Source organism: Dunckerocampus dactyliophorus, chromosome 20 (genome assembly GCF_027744805.1).
Source record: "Dunckerocampus dactyliophorus isolate RoL2022-P2 chromosome 20, RoL_Ddac_1.1, whole genome shotgun sequence".
In the NCBI taxonomy this organism is placed as follows: domain Eukaryota; kingdom Metazoa; phylum Chordata; class Actinopteri; order Syngnathiformes; family Syngnathidae; genus Dunckerocampus; species Dunckerocampus dactyliophorus.
Genome location: NC_072838.1, coordinates 17,631,840 through 17,649,764, shown reverse-complemented (window position 1 = coordinate 17,649,764; position 17,925 = coordinate 17,631,840). Strand labels below are relative to the sequence as shown.

General features: G+C 42.7%; 1 protein-coding gene across 4 annotated transcripts in view; it reads right to left on the bottom strand.

Annotated features, from left to right (window-relative positions):
* LOC129172790 (teashirt homolog 1-like) overlaps positions 1-17,925 on the bottom strand; it is a 150,397-nt gene that overhangs the window by 37,580 nt on the left and 94,892 nt on the right. For 2 of the 4 annotated variants that reach the window (XM_054762841.1, XM_054762839.1), the window contains 3 exons: positions 6,689-6,761; positions 5,871-5,979; positions 4,843-4,918 (listed from right to left, as the gene is read on the bottom strand). The gene's annotated coding sequence lies outside the window, so the exon portion shown is untranslated. The remainder of the gene's footprint in view (positions 1-4,842; positions 4,919-5,870; positions 5,980-6,688; positions 6,762-17,925) is intronic. The other 2 variants (XM_054762840.1, XM_054762843.1) reach the window with 2 other exon arrangements.

Below are 17,925 nucleotides of genomic sequence, written 5' to 3'. Positions count from 1 at the left end.
TATTTGGAATATTGAATATCAGTATCGGCCTTTATTTAAATCCGATGGGCCGATATCAAGAAATCTGGGTTATTTCGGCTCAGATGCAACTGTGTCTCTCTCTCTCTCTCTCTCCTTCCAGCATGGCTCCACCCACGGCGCCGTCTGATTGGTTAAGCAAGCCACAGCATGCGTTAGTGGCAGAGCTAATATGAAGCTCACACACACGCACACGCACACGCACGCGCACGCACAAGCACACACGGCAGAGAGTACATTTTCTTGTGTGGACAACTGAGAACAAACACACGTCAAGGTAAATGCAAAAGGTAAAACTCTCTCAAAATGGTAATGAACATCACACAACTACTGCTAACGTTACAGTGAGCAGCAGAATAACGCAAGAGCCGAGTAAACATTAGCGGCAGCTCTGCTAGCTCGTAGTACTTCCCGACGTGTCTGTGAATTACTTGAAAGAAGGCTGCTGATAATGTCAACAGTAGTAAAGGCATGTGTGTGATGGAGAGAGAGTGCGTAAAGAACTCAATTCACTTGTTTCGTTGGAGGGAAGCACGCCAAGGTGGAGGCTGGTTAGCTTACCATAACATTAGTTGGTAGACTATGTGTTAGCAATGGGAAGAATGTATGTCATGTGGAGAATAGTGTGTGTTTGTGTGAAAGTCACATGAAAAACTCACGTCTACTACAATAACATAACACCCAAGCGGCAGCTTTGCTAGCTCGTAATACCACCCAATATGTCTGTGAACGACTTGAAACAATGCTGTTGCTGATATCAACGTGGAAACTGTAGAAGCCTGTGTGTGTGTGGTTGTGAGAGAGTAAGACATTCAATTCAGTCTTGCTTTGTTGCAGGGAAGAAGGCTAAGATGAAGGCTGACCAGCATTTAGCATAACATTAGCTTGCCTGCTCTAAACATCCTGCATAAAGTATATAAATGTTACTTTATTTTCTGTGGAAATATTTTAGGGAGCTATTTATTTCAGTTTGTATTCAACTTCTAAGAGATGCTTCTGAGTCTAGGAACTCCATGCTCTTCTGGAGCTATTTTTCTATTTGTTTGGCTAAGTAAACATGCAAGTGTTTGGAACATTTTGACACTTTTTGTGCAAATGAATATTGGCTCCAGATATCAGTTATCGGCCTCCTCAACTACTTATAATCGGTTCTGGTATCGCACCTGAAAAACCCATATCTGTCGATCTCTAATGAGTAACATCCGACCGGAGGATTGGACCAAAATGCCAACTAAATCTTAGAGGTTCTTACAAAAGTGTGGAAGCCCCAAAGGAAGTCCATATTTTCACTTCCTGTCTGTGTCATGGGCACGTGTCCAAATCGTTTTGATCGTATAGTGCACTTCCAAAGTGGTTTTAGGAGCATTTTTAGGTAAATATAGTCGAAAAAGCTTGTGTAAAAACATGCTCCACTCATTGTAAGTGTTATACAGGCCCACCCACGCTGCCCCCCTCTGGTGGTCAAGGATGCCGGCGTGAGAGGCTGCCATCCATCAGCAGCGCTGTTGTAATGGAAGCAGCCATGACAGTGATGATCAGCACCGCAAACAACGCACCATAAACATCCTGTCACATGTGGTCGAGGGGAGGGGGTGGGGTGTGAGAAATGTTAGGAGCACAAAGGCGCACAAATTGGCAGGTCTTTTCATGACAAGTCCTATTTCACAGAGAAGACATCAACGTGGAGGGAATGCTCCTCAAAAACAGCAATAGTGTGCACGCACTGCACAGGGAAAAGCAATTAGAGAAAAGGATTTGGGGAGGAATAGATACAGTACGTGCACTCTATGGCTGGAGGGTTTTGTCACTAAAATGCACACACACATACTGTATATCCAGTGGTTTAATTGGGTACCATTTACAATATTTTTCTGTTTATGTTGAGAACAGACATGATCCAATTAGTGCTACAAAAAAAACCTGCACAACACTTGAAACTGACTCCGTTTCTTCGAGTGTGTGTGTGTGTGTGTGTGTGGGAGAGAGTGCTGCACACTGTATGGATCTGTATTTGTGCATTGGGGTGTGTGTGTTTTTGTAGCACGCATGTGTACATCTGTCTGCCTTCATGTGTCGGTGGCTGTGCACGTTCGTGTGTACCTGCGTGTGCACGTACGGCACTACTCAAAAGCTGAGACACACCTTCTCATCCTACAGTACGACAATTTGTGCGTGTCCACACTTTTGACTAATACGTGTGTCTGCTCCCTTAACTGTGTGAGTTTGTGCTTGTGTGTTTGTGCACATGTACAGTAGATGTGTGCTACTAGTGTGTGTCTGTCTACCTGTGCACTTTTGTGTGCGCTTCTCACTATGTATGTACCTATGAGTGAGTGCATCTATACATCTACAAATATACAGTGTGTGTGTGTGTGTGTGTGTGTGTGTGTGTGTCTGTATTAGTGTGTAGGTGTGTGTGTGTGTGGACAACTACTGTATTTATGGATGTGTGTGCATGTGTGCACCTGTGTGCGTACCTACATGTGTATATGTACATGTACCATACCTGTATGTATCTGTGCACCTGTGTGTGTTTGTATGTTTGCACACCTGTCTGCATTAGCATGCATGTCAGTGTGTGTGTGTGTGTGTGTGTGTGTGTGTGTGTGTGTGTGTGTGCGCGCGCTGTGGATATGTACATATGCAGCGCCTGTATGTCTGCACCTGTATTTGTATGTGTGTGCACCTAAACATGTATGAGTGAGCACCTGCATGCATGCACCTGTGTGTACTTGTGTGTGTGTACCACATGTGTATATGCACATACTGTATACAGAGCCTGTATGCTTGCACCTACGTGTATATACTGTATATACAGTATGTGTGTGTGCACACCTAAACGTGTATGTGTGCACCTATCTGCACACCGCGTGTAGGTATATGTGCACCGGTGTGTGTTTGTCATTTGTGTGTGTGTGTGTGTGTTGAGCTGTCTGTACATAGTGTATCTACAAGTGTGTGTGCGTGCTATATGTCAGTGCGTGTGTGTGTTTTGCAAGTGTGTGTGTGTATAAGGGAGGTTACAAACTAATGAAAGCACCGTGTGTGTGTGTGTGTGTGTGTGTGTGCTGTTATGATTTTGCTTGTTTTCTCCTGTGAGCTGTGTTGCATTCAAGCGCTCTTCAGGCTCATCTCTTACAAGAGGACAAACGTGTTGGGCACAGAGTAAACTATCATTTCATCATGTTGTTGTTTTGGCTGCTCTGCTCTTCAAATATGAACACTTGCATCATCGTCACGTCTGCTGCCAATTGTCGTCAGGAATGAAAGCAGTAATTGGTTGAGATTTGGATGATTTCGATACGCGAGCGCACATCTAAGTAAAAACAAAACAAAAAACCCCCGACGTTATCCTGTCCAATCAGTCCAAATTGAAAGCGTCATGAAGAAGTGTCTTAAAGTGTCTTCTGTTGAGTGCACATGACATCTCGCTCATTGCGCTGCCGGCTACATGACTGATGTGTTCAAGCGCCACGGTCCGTCCGTTTTTTTACTTTGACGCATTTGAAGGCTCGCCGCCGTTTGAAGTTTCCAATGGTGGCGTGCCAGCCGACGTTGCGCTTAGCGAGATAAGTCGTTTGACACGCGCACATCACAGCCCGCAAATCTTTCGTCTGGCTGCCTGGAGTGTCCGCGCCGGGCGCCTCTTCAACAACACTTTTCAACTGTCACAACTGACTGTCAGCGCACCCGTTGACGCTCGCTCGCATTCTGAGAGCTGTCATATCCGCACAAAAATTCACCAAGACCAAAAATAGACTTAAATTGATCTTTAAAAAATAATTTGCTATTTAAGAAGCGGCGTTTTAGCGAGGGTTTTTGTTGATTAGAGTAATTAGATTAACTTGTTATCCTCTGGAGTGAAGCGTGGTTTGAAGCACGTGTCATTGAACACAACATGACAGCTGTTAAGGTTGACAGAACAGCAACTGATGGGGAGAATATGCCTGGTGAGGCTGGAGGGGGCGGGATCAGCACTGCAAACAGTAGTTAACGTTATTGTATAGTATAGTTTCTCTTTTTTTGGCTGCCATTTGTACACACAAATCAAAAAGCCCTGTTTACATGTGGACGAAAGGCTACAAAACATTCAGTGTCTGTGTACTTGTGTGTGGACACGGCCTGAAAACTAGGGACACAGGCCGAAACGGCACCGATGCCAACATAAACGGGAGTAAATGGACCGAAAAAATGTTGGTGATAAAAAAAAAGCAGACTCAGCCGCCTGCAACAAGTGCTTGAAGGTGATATTGCGCAAGTAACGTCGATAAGGCGCACACAGAGCCTGACGGCCCTTTTAAACTTCATTGCTGACCTTAACACACCAACAGCGGTGCTGGATTCAGTCACTGCTTTCACCAACAGCGGCACTCTGAACAGCAACATGGCAACACAAGCAGGACGCAGGGACGTTGTGCAAGTTGGAGATGTTGGAAACTGAGCACTGCTGTTGTTGACGTGTTATGGTGTGAATAAAGTTTTTTTTTTAAAGCGTCAGACTCTGAGACTGTACAGGGACGCTACAGTAATAACGCACCACACGTCACATTTGTAATACTAACTAATTGGATTACAGTCGTTCCTTGTTTATGGCGGTTAACTGCTTCCAGACTCGACTGCGATAAGTGATTGCAGGATTTAATATTAATAAATGGAATATTTTTGTAGAAAACCTGTTTGCAATCTTCGTTTTTTCACATTATCAGAGCTCTCCAGACATGAACTAACACCCCTAGAGTCACCTTGACATTTGTATTACGCAATACAGTAGACATGCTCAGAGAAAATAAGACATATTAGACATAAAAAAGATTACAGACTCACAGGGTAGCGTTTCCTGTTGCTTCTTTCTGGACAGCGTACTTCCTGCGGTGGCTAGGCCAACTTAGTAGCGGGCAGACTGGAGGAGGACAGGAAGTGACAGCAGGAGGAAGAGGAGGACGATTACGATGACAATATTGACATCATCATAAAGAAGAGATATAGATGATATCGATATCTTTGATGATGCTAATACCTATATTGACGATGATGATATCAATAAATTGATATGACATTGATGATGACGATATGAATGATGATTATGACAATATTGATATCATCAATGACAATGATATCAATATGATATTGGTATTATATTGATGATGATGCTGATGATTAAAATTACAATATTGATATCATCATCAATGATTCTGAATCTTCTTCTTCTGACCCGATGAGACACACCAAGATACTTTTGACGGATACTTTCCCCAGGTATCATCGATGATACCCACAGCTCATTTTTTATTGGCCCTAAATAAGATGAATTCTATATGACGATGATCATTAATGATCAATGATGATGACAATATTGACGTCATCATCATCATCATCAATATAATATCATTATGATACAGCAGGATGCTTTCTAATGTGGACGCTGTTGAGTTTTGGTTGTGTTCCATTGATGCCATTCAAACAAATGTTGACTGACAACGATGTTTTGCGACAGCTGTGAAGATCTCCCGAGCTCAGCGAATCCCGCCACGTCTTCAGCGGCGTCAGCTGAAATATCGACGGCGGACGGATGTGGGCGTGCCGCATCAGCACGCTAACGTCAGCATATTCCTATACGTGTGTCCTAATGGCGACCAAATAAACAGGAGAAGTGTGAAGCTGATGAGGACGTTGGGCCTGAGAGCTACACTATGAGGGCAAAAGTATTGGGACACCTCCAGGACGTTAATCGAGATGAACATTTACTGGGATGATAATGTCCCCTTTCTACAGAGCTTTTTCTTTGGAGAAAAAAGTCACAAGTTGGAAAATAGACAACACTTTTGTGACAGTGTGTAGGGTGGCGACCTTACCAGGCTGATGCTTGTCATGGGGGGTGGGGGATGATGGGCGCTGCCCCAGGCTGGGGACGTCCTGCACTGCCCGGTGGACTTCATCAAGGCAGCCTCCTTCCTCCTCTTCCTTCCAGCACCAGGAAGGTCACACACGTGGAAAATATGCACATTTTAAGCACACGTCTTTGAATAATAACTTGATTACATGAATTTGAACAAGAGCTGTCGACAATTAGATGCATCGCTGTTGTATTTTGACCTAAACATCATCATGCACGGGTGTTATAAATAGCTTATACACTCACTGGACACTCCATTAGGTACACCTATTCTGAAAGCGTGGGTGAACGCCAACATTTTATTGTGAAATACGCACACTCATTCAGTGCCGCAGCAGCAGATGAATAACCTTTTATTGGCTAAAATATATGGAAAAACATGCAAATCATCAAAGCGGCATTAAACAATATTATTGACCTTTTGATGTCCACCTTTCTTTCTTGCTTTTTTTTTTTAAGCTTGCCCACATAGCCCCCCCTCATTAACATACACCGCCGCTCTTAATAAATTATCATATGCACCGCATTATAAAAGAATTAGGCACAACTCAACACTTTTTACGAGCCCATAAAAAGGTGAAGGCCATGCATATTAAGGTGTTCATGCGGCGTGAACTTTGGAGCTGCGCTACCATTAAGGAAGCGCAGTTGCAGAATTAATTCCTGATGCGGGGAGACTGCGCTCCGTTTTCAATGTTAGAATTTATTTTATTATCACCAGGTGACAGGATGAAAAGTTCACATTGTGTTCAAAAAATGACTTTAAATAAAGCTCACCTTCGTGTGCACAGTGGTGCTGGGGGGTGGGTGTGGGGGACACACATTCAGCTCTAGGGGGCGGGCACGCTGTCTGTTTACAGAAAATACAAAATAATGAAATCATCTGGTTAAGTGACATGTGTGACATCCTCTGCACGCATCATTTTTGCTCCATTTCACGTGTTAATTGCTTTCTGGGACACTTTTTACCTGCTAATGTCACACGTGTTTGTCTTTGAAGCATCATCGACACCAGCGGGTGTCCAAACCTTTTCCAGCGAGGGCCACATAGTGAAAAATGAAAGGATGCGACTTTGCACTTTGGTATTTTGTAAAGCAACACACGTAGATATGCTAAGAAGTTTGAGATATTTCAAGAAAAAACTGCATCTGAGCTTTGTGATATGCAAAACTTCGTTTTGGCTCTTTTTCTTCGCAGACTCGCAGTTTCGCAGATTTGTTACAGTGCAATTTTAGTGCTTTTCTTTTTTTCCCCACGTATGAACGCTGTTATAGGCCGAGCCTGGCCCTTTAAGAAGAATTGCATTGTGGGAAGTTGAGTGTCTCTCTTTCCACTCTTGTCTTCTGCGTCCTGATTGGCTGTAGACCATTGCCAATCAACCTCCTTAGTGCCGTCCTGCCGTGACTCCTGTGTCATCGCTAGCTTACTTGCTTGCTAGCTTGCAGTCTTTGTATGTCTGCAAGTTTCTCCCCGACAAAACCCACAATGTCGACGAAACGTTCTTCACCCAAAAGGCAGAGGAGGATGCTAACCATCGCACAAAAGGTTGGACCTCTGGACGTGCAGAAGTTACACGGCCGTAAGGCGCCATTACGTAATAAATTAATCTTTGGTTCGAGGAGAAGGACTGCAACAATATGTTTTAACAAGGATACAAAAACGCTGCAGTGCAGCGGAACGGCACCAGGACGAAAGGGCACGGCCAGAGGAGTGAAATACGCGTGAGTCACTTGAAGGGATAGTTGTGATTTTTTGACATGAAGTTATATGACATCCCGCTCGCATCTACTTCCGCGACGGAGCACCGCAGCCATCTTGTTTACGTGTGTGTTCCACAGCAGACGAAGACACGAGCATCTTCGTCACATATACACAAATGGACAGGCGACAGTGAGCAGGGATAAGGCGGGGGACAAATATAACAGAGCGATTTGTGAGGTCTGATTTGTTCGAGAAGGCGGTTTTGTGACGCAAATGCATTTTATCTTTTGAACGCATTCTGTTTTCAGAAGCCAAACTCCTTACTTGTGAAACCCCAGCGACTACCTGGAACGACATTCTTCATCAAATCCGACCAAAACTGGATTTAGGAGGCCCAGTGGGGGGGTGAGTCGCTGTTGGTGGACCACACTGTTGATGGGGATGTCATACAACTTTATGTCAAAAAATCCCAAACATCCCTTTAATCATTTCTTGTGTCCCAACCTTGCAGGTTGATCATTAAAATTCCAATGAAGGTTTGAACTTTGAGTGTTTAAACAGAGTAATGTGAGAAAATGTTAATGCTTGTCTGAGAAAAGTGTACTTAAACTTTCTCCTGAAATAATCTCTGTAACGGAAAATTATGACTTTATTCCTATAATATAACTTTCCCTTAACTTCATTTTCCAAGAATTACAACTTTATTTTGTTTGTTTCTCATAATATTCCAACTTTAAAAAAAATCTTTTTTTTTCTTTAACACTTTGCTTAATACTTACTATACTTAATACTAATAATACTTACTTTAATACTCTGGTTTCTCCCACATTCCAAAACCATGCATGTTAGGTTAACTGGCGACTGTATGAATGGTGGTTTGTCTATATGTGCCCTGCCATTGGCTGGCCACCAGTCCAGGGTGTACACCGCCTTTCTCCCAAAGTCAGCTGGGATAGGCTCCAGAATACCCCCGCAACCCCAATGAGGATTAAGCATCAGAGAAAATGGATGGATGGATGATTTCTGGAAAAGCGTGATATAGTGAGGCAGCGATAATCGAACCGCAACATTGCGAGGGATGAGTGGATTTATTCTAATCTTGGTTATTAAGGTTATTTACTGTCTGGATGGCTGTCTGTGCAGGTTGCTAACAAGTAGTGATTCCACTTTGGCGCCAAGACACAATTTAGCTCAAATTGCACAAGACTGACGGAATTCTTAACTCCAGTAATTGGTTTATCATGCCCCCTCCCTACCGTTATTGTACTCTATCCAGGTGATGCATGGGCAATGTACAAAACCAATAGCTAGTGCTGACACACACACACACACACACACACACACACACACACAGACAGACGATAAAAGAGAATAAGCTGTCAGCAGCCTTGCGTGTGCCCGTCCCCTATATTCCTCACATTAGTAGAGACTGAGGGAACAATGTGTCTGCTGTGGCAGGTGGCCATAGTTCATAATGTGCTGATGCTGACCAAGTGTCACTTTGATCCATGGCACTGGTGGGAGGGGGTGGGGGGGACGGCACCACAGCTCCTGCATGCTAAAGCGAGCGAGCGTTAGACGTGATACAGTCTGAAGATGTTGCACCTGGCTACTTGGTTGTTTGTCTTAAAGGACCTTCTGCTCTTCGCACATGTCCGCAAATACTTCATTACATCTTCTCATAGGGCAACACTAAACAAGGGACACTTTGATGCAAAGTAAAGTAGTCTGTGTACAGCTTGGATAACAGTGTAAACGTACCGTTTCCTCTAAACAAAACTCAACCCACAACCACTCACGTCTAAATCGCCAGCAACACAAGTGAGTACACGCCTAACTTACACTGTCCTAAATGGGCCCAATTAGCCACACATTAGTTTAAAGAGGTGTGAATGGGGAGCAGGTGTGTTAAATTTGGTGTTATCGCTCTCCCACGCTCTCATACTGGTCACTGGAAGTTCAACATGGCACCTCATGGCAAAGAACTGTCGGAGGTTGTGAAAACAAGGAAACGTTGCTCTGCATAAAGACGTTACAGGCTATAAGAAGACTGCCAACACCCTGAAACTGAACTGCAGCACGGTGGCCAGGACTACACAGAGCTTTAGCACCAAGTCAGATGTTTTGCTTGATGGCGGACATGTTTTTTGACCAATCTTGCTGAAATTTTACACACGTGCTTCTTAGTCCCCCATAAAGGTGCACCGTGATTCGCACGGGAAGTGCCGCTCTAACCGCTGGTTGATAACAGGGACCTTACAAACTACTAAACATGTTGAAAGGGCATGCTAGTGCAGCTGTGTGCACGAGTCAGGCTGGATGAGTATATTTTGACTGTGTTGTGTGTTACTGCTTTAACGTAAGGAACATTTTACATTTCCCACTGATGACGTGCAGGGTCGAAAAAAGACGAGAGGCCATTCTCAACACACACAACACATTCCGGCTTTCAAAATAAGATCGCCCTTTGTCACATTTGTCATTGTTGTAATTGTGTAAACAAAATAAGGGTGTCATTGAAATATCTCACATTAATAACGCGATTGGAATGTCAGTGACTCCATCTTTATTACAGCTTGTTGAAGATTTTGTAGCAAAATGTGCTGAAGCTGACATCCCATTAGAAACGTTAGCTAGGCTGCTGTATACTGGGCAAAAGGGGCCAATGATGTATTGCATCAATAAGGAAGGATTTTTGCATTTTATTCACTAACCCAAACAGCACACACTCTATGCTGGTAAAACAAGGGGAAAAGGAAAAAAACTGAATTCTAAAAAATGAAAAGAGAAAACGGAATTTGGGAAAACATAAAACGGATTTGATAAGGCCCTAAGAGAATTTGTTAAAAAAAAAAAATCTTATTCTCAATCACACCACCAATTGATCTATAGACATTACACTACCTAGAAGTATTTTGCAGGTCCATTTTTTCCAATTTGATCTTTTAATGGATCTTTTATTGGATTAGGGACCTGACTCACAGATGTTTGTTACAAAAGCCAAAAAATATTGTTGGTCACTTCAAAAAGTCACTTCAGCAATACTTTGATTGCATTATGTTTAATGCTTTCAAGGGCTGTTTTCATAAGCATATTGTTTGTTTGTAACAAAAGCTCATTATCATTATTATTTCATTATTATTCAAACAAACAAACAACAAAAAAAAAAGATTGGCACCGGATCAGATCAGATCAGCAAGACAAGAAAAAAAAAAATCGGCTCAGAAGCCAAAAAAATGTGGCGGGCCGAATCTGGCGCCTGGGCTTGGAGTTTGACAGCTGTAGGCTAAGCATTCTAAAGTTTCAGTGGGTGTTTTGTCGAGCTGTGTGAGAAAAGATATGGTGTTTAGTAACAGCGCCACCGTGTGGGGTAGTAGTTTGAAAAACAACAGCACAGGCAACACAGTAGGTGTGCATGTTTTAACACATTTTTCACCCTTTTGTGTGCAGCGGTTCAGGAGTAGAAACAAATACAGTCATGTGACTTTTCCTTGCTTGAACTTGAAAGGAAAACTGCTCTTTTTAAACATTTTCGCCCATCATCCACAATCTTTGAGACATGAACACACGTCTTTCTATTTTCTGTGCATTCTAAAGTTATAAAAACAGATAAAAAAAGAATGCACGTAATGGGCCGCACCTAAAAAGCCTTCTGAAAAAAACCTCCAAAAAGCGCCAACAACGCTCCATTTACTACTTAATGTGACCTGCATAATAACCAAGCTACAGCCACATTGTTATTGTAGCAGCTAGCACCAAAGAAGTTACTGGCGTAGTGACACCTGGCCACATCACACGGGCTAGCATTGTGAAATCAATGCACCCAGGAAAGAAGTTCTGCTAATGCTTAAATGATCAAAATACGGCAAAATAGTGTAAGTGATACATGTTATCGTGAATGTGCCTCATGAATGTTACTGCAAGCTCACAACATGGATATAACACCATAAAACCTTGTTGGGGGTGTTTTAATAGCGGGCTTTCTACGCTGAATAGGCATGTCCCCTTAGCTGCCTCTTTTTAGCTGTTTTTATATCTTTAGAATGCACAGAAAAGAGAAAGACGTGTGTTGATGTCTCACGTAAGGATTGTGGCTGATGGGCAAAATTAAAAATAAAGTGCACTTTTCCTTGAAGGGATTAATTCAGTGTCAAAGCAAGCAAGAGTGATTTTTGTAGGCGCAGTTAAGGTCAAAGGTCTGGCATCTGTGAGATTTAAAAAAATAAATATTTCTTATTTTTGTGTGTGATGGATGCGTAGGTTTAGAAGGAGCGGCGCACTGCAAGTCTGCATTGCCGACACGAATAAAGTCAAGTTTGCAGGAATGCAGCAATCTGTACGTAGTTGTTTACACACACACACGCACACACTCCTCCAGGCAGGTTGTGCATTCGACGGTGAACATGATCAAAGCAACAAAGCAGCAGCGGCGGCGGCGGAGACGCGCTCCGACATCCGTCCGAGGATGGCGCTCGGCATCATTTCCATATTCAACAACAATCTGTCACGTCCGCAAACACGCGCCTTAGCTCCTTGTTTGAAACGTGTATGCATTGTGACACCGTGACAACATACTCATGTCACCTAAACAATGCATGTGATACAACAGCGTGTCGGCGGATTTATGAAGATGTTCGGCTCAATGAAGTCAACAGCTTTAAAAGGAGGCGGGAGGAAAAATCGTTGTTGTTTGTCAATGAAACGTCGCTAAGCATCATTGTTTGTTTATTCAAACATGACGTGCTCACGTGATGCGCCGGCGCAGGGCTTCCCGCTGAATTTCTGCACTGGAAAGCTAAGACATTTGGACCTGACTGTGAGGCAGACATGCTAACCACACGGCCACCCGCGGCCCTAAAATGTAAATAATTTGGTAACTTAAATAGAAAGTGGTTTGATGGCGCTATCTGCAGCTGTGGATCCAGCAGGAAGACGCTTTGACAAGACGTGTTATGTAGCTACACCATTTGTAAGTACGACACAAACACATTATGTACAGTATACCGTATGTATCTAATCCAGGGGTGGGCAAACTTTTTGACTCGCGGGCCGCACTGAGTTAAAAAACTTGGCTGGGGGGCCAGACTATATATTTGATACATGCACACTATTTTACGCTTATAATTCTGACAGTCCACCTGGAATTACAGTGTCATACAATCTGCTATATGTGCTTGTGTCCTTTTTTCAGGAGCACTTTAACCATCAGATCACATCAAACAACAATTGAATTAAAAAAAGTTTCTACTGAATTAAGGATGTGATACACAATGTGAACTATGAACGCTGAAACACTGACTATTAAAAAATATGTGAACGTCCCTTTTTTTTTTTCAAGACAGTGCAGTGGGTAGGTTAAATTGTGTGTCACATATTTTTTGACTTTGGCACCGTGGGTGAGGTAGTTGTTTGGATTGCTGCATTTGAAAAGCTATTTAAACCATCAAAAGGTTGTCTCAGATTGACTGACTCTGAGTACTTGCAAGTCAGCTTGTATGTTTAAGGTTTAAATACTTTGGAAGCAACTGGCGGGCCGGGTTCAAACGCTTGGTGGGCCACATGTGGTCCCCGGGCCGTAGTTTGCCCACCCCTGCTCTAATCCTTTCCTAATGTGTGAAACTGAGTTGAAAATGTGTTGAATAACTTTGAGAGGTATACCATGGTGTCTCAAACCGCCGCTGGAGGTAAAACAAATTAAAATGCAATATACTGGAGAGTAGCTGGGAGTGTTTCCGGCTTCCCAGCATGCCTTGCGGCCTACAGCATGCCTAGTTTTGTAAAAAGGTGCTAAAGTTAGGTATTAGTTGTGTATTATTCCCCATAGTAGTCGTAGCTGTCCTTTGTGTGTTTATTTACAGTATCTGTTGTAGCAAGTGTTCTGTCTTGTGGCCCCCCCTGTTTATTTCACCGTGTTACAAGCTGACTGCAGTTTCAGCTATTTTTTAAAAATTGGTTTTATTTATTTATTTATTAGGCGATTGCCTGCCCAAATTAAGACCACCTTATAAAGAAAGATAAAAATAAGATACTTCTTTTTCCGGGAAGAGGGCGTTGACACTTGCCCAAATGAACCGTACCAGAGCTCCTTTTGAGTGTGAACGCAGCCTTACAGTACGTTAGAGAGAATGCTGGCACTCCACAACAGCGTTAGCCCTCCCCCTCCTCGTCGCTCACTTGTGGTGCGATTTATTGCGGCAGGAGGAAGAGAAAGCTCCCAGCGCGAGGCGATCTGTCATCTCAACATTATCAGCCAAACACACCGCCTTCCATATTGTGCTACAAGGGCTGGGGGGCAAATTGCTATTTTTATGGGACATGATAAAGGAAATGCTTCCTTATGTTCACATTTTTTACCGCCCCTGATGTTGGAGCGGGACACGGCGTGATTCACAACGCTGGAAGACACTTTGCACCCTGTGATGCTCGCTGCAGAGGAAGAGTACAAACACAGACGTGACTGCAGATGTTCTCATGGAAAAATGACGTCTTCATTTACAGCAATGACGCAATTTTTAATGGCACTCGGTAGGAGGCAGACCTCCACCACGGCCAAAACCAAATCTTACCTGTCTTTATTTTTTATTTCAATGCAGCATTCAGGTACAAATTAAGGAAAATATTGGATCAAGGCAGCCATACCGTAAAAAGGAACACGAAAAGTTGGAGAAATACCGAGGGCCGAAGGAAGGACTGTTGGCTTCACACGTAGTGATCGGGGCACTGGGGGCAGACCCTCCCAAGCAGGGTGGATGGCTCCCAGCAAATACCAGGAATAACTTCTGACATATCTGCCCCAATAATGGGAAGAGCTAAGATCCAGCACAGGACCCTCAAGCTCCCAGGCCTCTGGTAGAGGACCCGAGCTTGGAGGAGATACCGACCACACACACACGCATCCTTGTGTGTGTGTGTGTGTGTGTGCATTGCTAATTTCTCTCAAAGGTGTAATCTGTTAATAAATTTCATTTATCATAATTTTTAAAATGTACAATTATGTTTACTTATTTTTGGTCATTAATTTACAATTGTTAATGTTTTTATTATATTTGATCATTTACAATGAAAAATGATCTACAAAAATGTTTATTTTTATATGCATTTTGGTCATTAATAAACCACCATTATGTTTATTTTTGTATTATTTTTGGTCTATAATTTACAATCATTATTATTTTTGGTCATTCAATTCTTTTTTAGATGCATTTTGGTCATTAATTTGTCACCATTATGTTTATTATTGTATTATTTTTGTTCATTAATTGACAAGGATTATGCTTATATATTTTTGAAATTATTTTGGTAATTAGCTTACAATTCTGTTTATTTTTGTATTATCTTTGGTCACTAATTTGATTTTATTAAACTTGCATACACATTTGCAGATGGTCCCAAGGCAGTGGGTCTGCGTATGAAAAAGATACCAAAAATAATCAACTGTGGAAAAAAAGTTTTCCTTGGGATGGATACAGCGCATCAGTAAAAAGTATGTATAACAAAACAATACTAATTGAAGTGAAGGAAAAAGGACATGGAAAAAGGTCCCTGGCAGGGAGATCACTTGTAACGTAATAATTTGACTTCTGAAGTTCTACAGGGTAAAACATGAAAACGGTGAGGAATAGTAAATGAAATGCAAAAGGCAAACCTATTACCAAGTTCTGCCTGCAAAATGCAAGCACATGTTGACTTCATCTGTCTGTTTTTATCCACCTCCTTCTCTCCTCTCCTCTCCTTGTTGTTTCCTCTCCTTCAATCCTTCCTTGGTGAAGCCCTCGGCGTGCCTGACAGCCAAGTGCTGCAGCAAACTGACAGGCCCCTCAAACCGCCGCCAAGAAAGAGAGCATTAATTAAGTCATTGCCGGACTGTAATTTCCTTGAGAAGTTTCAGAAAAAAAAAAAAAAAATCCTCACACGCGAAAAGGTTACCAAGACCTTTTCTGTGTCAGAATTAGCATGTGTCATGAATATTAATGCGCTTAATGAAGACAACCTTTGCTTCATCAGGAATGTTCCAGTAGCAGGTGCCAAGCTGATAAACTCACTCGCTGATGGCTGCTTTTTTATTTTACTTTATTTTTTATTTTTGTTAAACATTTGACGTCAGGTCCTCAGAGTCAGTTATTCAAATCAAGCAAACGCAGGCCGACGTCTTCATTCATACGCTTCCTTTCTTACCAGCATCCTTTATGCTAGGCTAGTCTCTTGGCTCAAGAACAACTAAACAATCAAGCTTACACCTCCCACGTGTACTGTTGATGTACTGTTAGTTACCGCCAAGCTTTATTTTAAGATGTGTAGCGAAGCCTGGGGAGCTGAGTTTTCCCACCGAGCGTCTCTTTTCTCAAAAGGTGGAGCAAACAAGGAAGAGACGGTAGATTTTGATCACATTTGGTGCTCCTAAACAGCATGTAGGAACATGTTACTGTTAGAATTAGTGACGCGCCACACCACTGATTTTATTTACAATTCGATACTAGTAAAATTCAGGCTGGTATCAATGATACCAACCAGATATTGATACATTGCAAAATCACCTAATGTTTCTGGTCAGTTTTAAAAAGTAATTAATTTCATATCATAGCAGAAAGAATACAACACATTGAATTAATTTAAAAATTAATTAAATCATTAATGTTAAGTAATTGAAATACATTAAATAATTAAATAAATGTAATTATTCATTTAAATAAGCTAACCAGTTAATCATTAATTGAAGTCATTTAGTCTTTTAAACCCTCAGGTTTATTGAGGTAGCGGGGTGACTTACAGCATAGCCAAGCTAATATGCAAGAGTAAAACAGAGGACAAACAAATTGCGCAACTTTGTTGCTTTGTGCCATTTTGGAATTCACATGTCCCACTTCTGTTAGGAATGACAAAGACAAAATGGCCACCACTCTACTCTGTCATTTATGCAGAGCATCCACCCACTTGATCCCGCCTTTAAAAGTCAGCGTAAAAATGAGCGAGTGAGAAAGTTGCTGCTGCAGTGTCTCTGTCCCTGTCCTCGTCCTGACTTTCTTCCTCTTCTTGTGTAATGGAGATGCTGCAACATTGACAGAAGTCATTTACAGCGACGGGGAGCTGTGTAACGTGGATGCCAACACACATTACGACATGGAGATGCGCACACGTTAGGTAAGAAAGGGGTGCAATTTAGTACTGGACTTTTGAGTCCAGTGAGGTTTTCCTTCCTGAAGGCCGGAGCACACAGATAAACACCTGTGTGCTCCGACAGATCTTTTCATTAGGTTCTCCAAATCACACCAATCAATGCAAAGACCACCTCCAAGTGTCCATCGCCCCTCCTGCATCTTAAGGAAGTATCTCTGTCCTCCTGAGACAAAGGATGTCCACAAGAGCTTCAGTCAGGTGTGCTGTCATGCACCTCTCATTAATTCCAAGCTGTCAGCCCCCTCCCCTTACCGTATGGGCCCCCCTGGAAAAGGTGACAGCTTTCCGATGACTGACAAAGGCTCTTTAGGTGATACAGGAAGAATCCCCCTTACTCCCCCGTCAGGCAAGCCAGCTTCTGTAAAGTGCCCCTCAAATGTCACTTTTGCCGCCCGGAGACGCGCAAACGCCCACGTACGGAGTTGAAATAAAAAAATAATAACAGAAAACAGAAGCCCGCTCTCAAGTCGTCAAGCATGTGTGACATCCCGAGGCTGCGAGTGTCAGCGAGGCATCAGCTCTTAAAGCTTTTAACATCCACAGAGGTGGCGTTGCTTGACAGTGGATGCTATTGTTGCCTGTCATTTTTTCCCTCTACTCCATATACTCCCCTCAGTGACGCTTGTTTTGTTTTGGCTGATGTATAACACAGCCACAAAGTTTCCCTTCGTGTCCGATCATCTGTCACGGCGTGAGCGCAGCCGTTTCAGCGTCGGGGGTCAAGTAGAACAAAAATGTCGTATTGTTGCTGCTGCATTCACGTCTCCCTGATGTGTGCCACCTGGACTGGTCATGACAGGTACTTGGAAACACTTTCTACTCTGGGGAAAACTCAAAAACAAAATGTACAGCTCCCATGTCTGATCGCCAGGCTTTACTTTAAGATGTGTAGCAAAGCCTGGGGAATGAGATTTTTCCTTCACGACGTCATGAAAAGCTGCAACTTCAAAAGCGAGCATTTGAGCGATTTGGTGCATGTTTGGGGCTCATACACTGCCTCTTGGGACAATATGGTTGGTTATTGCGCTTAGAAAATGTTGTGTGTCCATGATTCCATTTGATGTGACTAATATTAGATATCGTTATGCATATGTATGCATAGGGGTGTCACGAGACGAGACCAGACGATACACGAGAC